This window comes from Gracilinanus agilis, chromosome 1, assembly GCF_016433145.1.
Source record: "Gracilinanus agilis isolate LMUSP501 chromosome 1, AgileGrace, whole genome shotgun sequence".
NCBI lineage: Eukaryota > Metazoa > Chordata > Mammalia > Didelphimorphia > Didelphidae > Gracilinanus > Gracilinanus agilis.
Window position 1 is genome coordinate 792,972,924 of NC_058130.1, and position 8,327 is coordinate 792,981,250.

Here is an 8,327-nt window from a genome sequence, read left to right on the forward strand (position 1 = left end):
GCTTACAATCAGCTTCAGAAGTATAAGATGGAGTTAATCTGAAATGATTTGGTGTTTTTAGCAGACTAAAAGCTTATTGTGAGGACAGCACAACTAAAAAAGTTAATTCAATCTTGGGCTGCATTGAGAAATGCAAAGCTTTCAAGGAAAGGGCAAGGAACTCAGACAGTCAAGGCTCTTGACATAAGTCTATGCCATATGAAGACCTGTTGAAGAAACTGGGGGTGTTCGGCCTGGAGAAGGACAAGGAGACATGATGGCTGTCTTCACATATGTGAAGGCTGCCACATAGAAAAGGCATACTTTGTTTAGTATGGAGGACAGAACTCTAGGTGATGAGTACGGGTTACAGAGAGATAAGTTTAGGTTTAATGTCAGTAAAAAACTTGAAAACCCAGGTGCCAGAGTGGATAAGGAACTAGGTCTGTAATCAGGAAGCCCTGAGTTCAAATCCAGCCTTAGATTTGAGGTGTATGACTCTGGGCAAGTCACTCAATCCCTATATGCCTTGTAATAGCACTTACCTCCCAGGATTGTTGTGAAGATCAAATGAAATAATGATAAAGTGCCTGGAACATAGTAAATGCCATATACTTGTTAGTTATTATTATTATAATATCTCTCCCCAAATGGGAAGAATTGCATCAGGAGGGAATGGGCTCTCTCTTATTGGAGGTTATCATTAAGCAAAAGCTGGATGCCCACTTACTGAGGAGGCAGCCTGGAGCAGTAATTTTTTTTTATGATATTTCACTGAACTTTTTTAAAATTTAAACATTTATTAATATTCATTTTTAACATGGTTACATGATTCATGCTCCTACTTTCCCCTTCACCCCCCGCACTCTCCCCACCCATGGCCAATGCACATTTCTACTGGTTTTGTCATGTGTCCTTGATCAAGATCTATTTCCAAATTGTTGATAGTTGCATTGGTGTGGTAGTCTTGAGTCTACATTCCCAATCATGTCCACCCCGACCCATGCGTTCTGGAGCAGTAATTCTTCTTCAAGTTTGTGTTGGACCAAATGGCCTTGGAGTTTCCTTCCCAAAAGAAAATTCTGTGCACTGCAGTAGTCAGCCATTGTTAATGGACGAGGGTGACCCCATTGCTGTTGAGACTTCTTCTGGGGCTCTAGGTGGGCTGGAAACTCATGCCTTTTCTGACTCTCCTCTCTGTCACCATAGCAAGCCCCATTAGGGTACTTGAGACACTTAGTGTCATAACAAACAGAGTTCTGGGCTTGGAATCAGGAGGACTTGGCTTCAAATTTGCCTCTTACATTTACTAATTGTGAGGGCTTGGGCAAGTCGTTTAATCTCTGTTGTGGTTTCTTTGACCATAAAATAGGTATAATAGCACCACCTTTGCAGGGTTGTTGGGAGGATCAGATGAGATACTTGTAAAAAAAATGGTTAGTGCAGTGGCTGGCACATGGTAGGCACAATAGAAATGTTCATTCCTTTCCCTTCCCTTTAGAGTTAGGAGAGGCACGATTGGAGCAGTCATAGGGTCAAGTCCTGGGGAAGATGAGTCCCTTTTTTATACTGTGTATGTGCCTATACAGCCCTGGTAGTAATTACCTCATATTCTTCTCCTTTTGGTGTTCCCATACTATCCATGGGCCTCCTTTTCCTGGTTTGCTTCTCTTCTCCACAACAGAGCTCCAAAGGGAGTTATGGCCAGAGTCCCTCTCTCTATCTACATCTGTATATCCTTTAGCAACTAGGTGGTACAGTGGATAGGTCACCAAGCTTGGAGTTGGGAAGACCAGAGTTCAAATATGGCCTCAGATTCTATGTAACTCTGGGCAAGTCACTTAGCCCCATTTGTCTCAGTTTCCTCATATGTAAAATGAGCTGGAAAAGAAAATGGTAAATCACTCCAGTATTTTATAACAAGTTTAATTGGATTCTAACAACTTTTAGGCCCCATGGGTCAGTGATTCCTGCTCTTGGCACATTCTGGAGGGTATGTAGAGGATTGTAAAGAGCCTCACATTCATGTCATAAGAAAATCATTTTGAAGGAACTAGGGATGTTTATCTAGGAGAAGACTCTAGGAGCACACATTGTCTTCAGATATTTGAAGGGATTAAACATACTCTGAGCAATGCCCAAGAGTAATGTTGGGTGCATATGGAAATAAGCAGGTTAGGTTTGAAGTCCAAAGTAGAATGGGCTTCCTCTGGAAGGAGGGAGGGACAGAGAAAGTAGATACCACCTTGCTTGAGGTCTACAAACAAAGGCTGCCAGATACATTATGGGACACATTCTTTTTATTCTAGTCCACTATGGTTATTACCCCATAGGAGAGACCCTACCACAGAAGCAACCACTCCAAGCATGCCATAACTTTAAGGATAGACTTGGCATCAGACCCCAAGAGTTCCTATTCCTGGGGTCCTAGACATTCTGGATCCAAGAGGTGATTTAGGTAGATGAAGGTCCCCCTGTTACTCCACTAGGGCATGAGTCTAAACCAAAATTGTCCTCCAGTGCAACCAGCTTTCAGGAACGAAAGTGGATAAATTGGTGGTTGGGAGGGAGGGTTCAAGCTGGTGACAAGGGTGATCTTCATTAAGCTGTTCCTGGTTGAGAACAGTTGATTCCAGCATTTCTTTTCCTCCTGGCCATCTGTTAGTGAAAGTGAAGACTGGATTTCATTGCATTTTGAATGTTCTGAATAACTTTTGAAATGCTTTTTTTTAAACCCTTAATTTCGGTGTATTGTCTCATAGGTGGAAGAGTGGTAAGGGTGGGCAATGGGGGTCAAGTGACTTGCCCAGGGTCACACAGCTGGGAAGTGGCTGAGGCCAGATTTGAACCTAGGACCTCCTGTCTCTAGGCCTGGCTCTCACTCCACTGAGCTACCCAGCTGCTCCCTGAAATGCTTTTTAAAAGAACCATTTAACCATTCAGGGGTAGAAGAAGATGATCAAAGAGGAGCTCAAGGAGTGACTTTGTAGGTGGGGACAGGGTGGCTCAAGATAGCACACAGCACAATGACCACCTGTGAAATAGTCTTCTGGACACATCTAATCATGATGTGGTCATAGTACATCGTTGATCTCCTATTCCATTTTTCTCCCATCCTCAAAGAGCATGGTCTAGCCACACTTGACCTTCTCCCATACCTTTGTGCTCCCTGGCTCCTCCCCCTGGAATGTTCTCCTTCCTTATTTCCATCTTTTTGAATCTCTAGTTTCCTTTAAGACTCAGCTCAAATAGTGCCTTCTTCATGAAGTGGACCTTCTTGCCACAATCAACTTTTGGTGGTTTTCTATCTTTTCTCTATACATCTAGAAGTATGTCTGTTGTCTCCACTACTAGAATATAAACACCTTGAGGGCAGAGACTATTTCCTTTTAGTGTTTGAATGTTCAGTGCACAATGACTGGTACCTAGTTAAGTGTTGGTTTGGCTATTATCCTAATGGAGAGCTTTCAAGTTGTAATCAAAGGTTAAAACCTTTAAATAGAGGATGATGGGAACACTCACCAGACCTGTAGATTGGTGATCAGACTCCATGACTCTTGAAACCAAAAAAGTGCATTCAATTTTCTTTGGGGCCAACCAGTCAAAAGAAACCTGCAAACACGAAACATGTAATTATGGGAAAATATTCAAAAACAAAAAAAGATCACTAAAGAAAAAGAAAATTGTTAGTACATGTCATTGGGAAAATAAAATCTTTGAATAAAAAAATTAAAAAAAAGAAACTTGCATTGGGTTCCTTTGATGTTTCCCATTTGCTACAAAAAAAGAAAAGAAAAGAAAGAATCCAACACCTGCTTGTTCCTCTTGAATATGTGTCACAAACTCTAAAGCCACCTACTTAAGTTGGAGACAGAGAGGCTAGGAAAAGAAAGGGAAGGGAGCCAATACCAAAAGATCAACAATCCTTTATTAGGTATCTACTGTGTGCCAAGCACTGTGTCCTGTAGAAGACCTAAAATGCTTCAAGCTCCAGGGCAGGCTGTTCTCCTTTCATGGAAAAAAGACACTGACATTCAATTGCTTTCCTCATAGGTTCCTGCCAGGTCTTTTTGTGATTCTGACAATTTCCCTTGCTTACCTATGAGCCATAACTGGCTCCCTATCGACTTTCTTGGAAGACCTTCTCACAGTGGCATCTCCTGCCTTTGACTCCTTTTTAAGAGGCTTCTTTGTATCTCTTATATATTCACATTCTCTTCAGCACCTTTGGATTTGGAGAGCTCCTTGTCCAGGCCTTCAATCAGCATGCTTGTCTTGCCAAAGCCTTTGGTGGATGCTCTATTGCTTACACACCATTTGAACAATTACATATTGATTTTATCTCTATGCCAAAAGCTAGACATTATAAATTTTGTCTGGTTATACTCAAATCAGCTGACCAGGTGGCCTGAAGTGTTTCCAACTGCTCAGGCCATGGTGGCTTTTGTTGCCAAAGTCCTTTTGAAAGAAATTAGTCCTCATTTTGGCCTGCCAGCACATATTGATTCAGAGAGGAACTCATTTTATTGATTTGGTCTTATTGCAAATTTATTCATGTTTGCGGATAACTCCTAAATTTAATACAGCATATCATCCCCAGAACTCCAGCCAAGTTGAAAGAATGAATAAAGAATTTAAACTATGATTGCCAAATTGAGCATGGAGACTCATTTGAAATGGCCCAAAATTCTACCTCTGGCCCTATTTTATCTCAGAAAATGACCCAGAGGTGATTGACACATCTCACCATTTGAGATGATATTTGGACTTCTGCCTTTTCAAACACAACCATTTAACCCTGCCTATACACCATTGTTAGGAGGGGATACGACCATTTCCACATATATCAGACAATTACAAACAAAATTGCAAGAACTCCACAACTCTGGTGCTGCTGTTCAGGCAGGCCCATAGACTTCTCGCTTTATAATTTAAACCCAGGTTATAGTATAAAGAATTTCAAATGTACTAGATTGTACTAAATGTACTAAACCTGCTTATGAATGACTGTTCCAGGTCCTATTGACTACACCAACAGCCATTAAAATTGGGGAGAAGGACTCAAAGGTTCATTGTAGCCATGTAAAATGAGTAACTTCTGTTGATAATGAATAATTGACTGTATTGATTATATTTGACTATCTATCATGATAAGACTTCCTTATTACTGAATCTGTACTATTTTGTTGCACTGTATTTGATTGATCCTTGTACTTGAACAAATTGTCATTGTAGGGCAATACATATATTACCTAGAAGAAAACCTGTATTGACTTGATGTGACTTTTGTACATCTTGTGCCTTTTTGTGAATTTTTTGTATTTTCTTGAATGTATTATTGCTTTTATACCTCCACTCCTTTACTTATCTCATTTGCTGATGTCTGCAGATCATGGAAAGCTTTTAAAAATTTTTATTTTGAATATTTTCCCATAGTTACATATTTCATGTTGTTTCCCTTTCCCCCAAACCTGTGGGAAGCTAATAAGAGAATAGATAAAAATCTGAGATTCCTCTTTTGATTCCTTTCATAATTCTCACCTTCCTTCAAAGTACATTATAGTCTTATTGAAAAAGCTTTGGGTTCTCAGCACTCCAGCAGGAGGGGGGCTAACTCTGTTCCCCTTTGACCAATAACACAGATGGCTGGTATGGCCAAGGTTGAACCCTTGGCAGGGCATTTTGCCCAGAATTAAAGTAAAATAATGAGGCTCAAAAAATTGTTTAATACCATCAAGGCTGAGAAACTGACGGGGCTTTCTGACCTAACAGAGATGTCCCAGGATTCATTTAAAGATAACACATATAGTTGATAGTTTAGCATAGGTTTTTTTGTCTACACCTGGAGGCTTCTAAGGCTTTTGTTTTGACTATAGTAAAAATCTTGCTCTCTGTAACTGTGGGAAACTTTCTTGGGCTTTTGTGGGGAAGGGATCTTTAATTTCCTTTATAATAAAGTGGCTACTTCAGTATTTTTTTAAGTACTATGAGCTAACAAGCCATGCTTCCAATCTGTTTCATTCTTTGCATCCGATGACCACCCTAGGCCACTCAGATTAGTCTCTGGTTATAGAGCAGGATCTCTATATCTACCCCCTTTTGGATCATGGAAAGTTAAAGAGGAAATGAATCTTATTATAGCCTCTATATTTTACTTCTGTGATGGTGAAATATATACATTTTTGATACTTTTCATTTTTGTTTTTCTTGCTGCATGTGCAATACAGTATTTGATTTTTCCCCTCATTTTTTTGTCATGAAGTACATGTCCCCAATATTGAGAATATTTTTTAATTATTCTGATTTTTGTAATAGAATAAGCTAAGATTTGCAATAGAATAAGCTAAGATTTGCCTAACATATAAATGCATGTGTACCCCAAAAGTTTTGGACTATGGCAACCTGCCACTAATTATTTAAATATTATGGGACTTTTGCTCAATTAATATGTCTGATTCAAGGAGAAACAGACCCCAAAGGAGCACAGAAGTTAACCTGAGAAGTGACAAAAAACCAAAAAGTTAAAAGAGACTAGGTTGCATTTGAAAGCTGTGGCCTGGCTGTTGTGGAGCTGACTTCCCTGCCGCTTGACCTGACTGTGATAGCAACCATGGGGCTGCAGCTCACCCGGGACCAGGGCATCACCCTGAGCGGCAGCACTGACATTGTGGCCAAGTTCTTCTCATTTGGTGTCAACAATAGCTTATATCAGTGTGGTATATATCTATCTGAAACCTTTAATCAAGTACAGAAATATGGACTTACTTTGCTTGTAATAACAGATCTTGATCTCATTAAATACTTGAATAATGTGGTGGACCAGCTAAAAGACTGGTTTTTCAAGTGTTTGGTTCAAAAGCTGGTGGCAGTGATTTTAAATATTGAAAGTGGTGAAGCCCTTGAACAATGGTAGTTTCATATTGAATGTGACAAGACAGCAAAAGAAGACAGTGCATCAAGAGAGAAATCTGCGAAATCTATCCAAGATGAAATCTGGTCTATGATCCAACAGATTACAGCCACTGTGACATTTCTGCCATTGTTAGAAACAGTTTGTTCATTTGATCAACTCATTTATACAGACAAAGAACTGGTAGTCTCTGATAAATGGGAAGAGTCTGGACTACAGTTTATTGCCAACTCTGAAGAGGTTTGCCTAGGGTCCTTTACCACTACCATCCACAAAGTAAATAGCATGGTGGCTGAAAAAATTCCTGTCAATGATTGAGGGGCATGGGTAGGAAAATAATGTATGTATGATTCTCAGATCTGATTTCCCTTAAGATAATTCAAGTAGAATTGGTGTATTTTATTTCATTGGTTAAACATTAAATGGGAAAACTAATAGGCAGCTGTACCAGGCATAATAATTCCAATGGCTGTACATACTTGACCTACCATAGGGCTGACAGCATGGCTTAGAGAGGATTTTAATGGTAGCCTTTAATTTTATAGTGTTTTTGGCTAAAATAGGTTAGCCCAGAGACATGGTGCAGCATTCCTCAGTAAATGGAAGAATATATTCAGTGGCAAGTGCTAAATCATAATTAGTGGTCAGCCTCTGAAAGAAGTAGGCATTCTTTTCCATCTTTGGTCTAAAGTTGACACTTAGTTAAAATCAGATGTTTTATTCATAGCTTGAGTAAACTTTTATTAAGAGGTTGATGAATGTTTCAAAAGAGGCCTAAACATTAGAATTCTTTGTTCTTAAATTTTGTTTTTGTTCTCCTGGGAGTAGCTAAAAAGATATTGATAATATGAAACCATCAGTTGTAACAATGACTAATTCATTTTGTCACAGAATGTCACTTACCTATATACTTCTTTGAAAACCAGGATTTTAAATACTATTGTTATCAATATTTGTATAACAACTTATGCTCTAGAGTTTTCTATTCTGACTTTAGAACAAAACCAATTTTTAAAAATGTCTGTCTTTTTTATGTTCTGCTATAATCAAGCCTTAAATGACTGTAAATGGTGAAATAAAGTTAATTTTGTGGCTAAAAAAAGAGACTAAACCAATCCTATGGGGATTGGGGAGCACTTGATCATGTGTGAGACTCTATGTTGCTGCCTTTTTTTTTTTTTAATATTTTTAAACCCTTAACTTCTGTGTATTAGTTCCTTGGTGGAAGAGTGGTAAGGGTAGGCAATGGGGGTCAAGTGACTTGCCCAGGGTCACACAGCTGGGAAGTGTCTGAGGCAAGATTTGAACCTAGGACCTCCTGTCTCTACGCCTGGCTCTCAATCCACTGAGCTACCTAGCTGCCCCCTTATGTTGCTGCTTTTTAACATGTGTTAAATGCAGAACTTGCTGTACCACACGATTTATCAAGTACCTAATA

General features: G+C 39.4%; 1 pseudogene; it reads left to right on the plus strand.

Annotated features, from left to right (window-relative positions):
* The first annotated feature begins 6,589 nt into the window (after positions 1-6,589).
* LOC123246096 lies at positions 6,590-7,207 on the plus strand (annotated as a pseudogene).
* Positions 7,208-8,327: the final 1,120 nt, after the last annotated feature.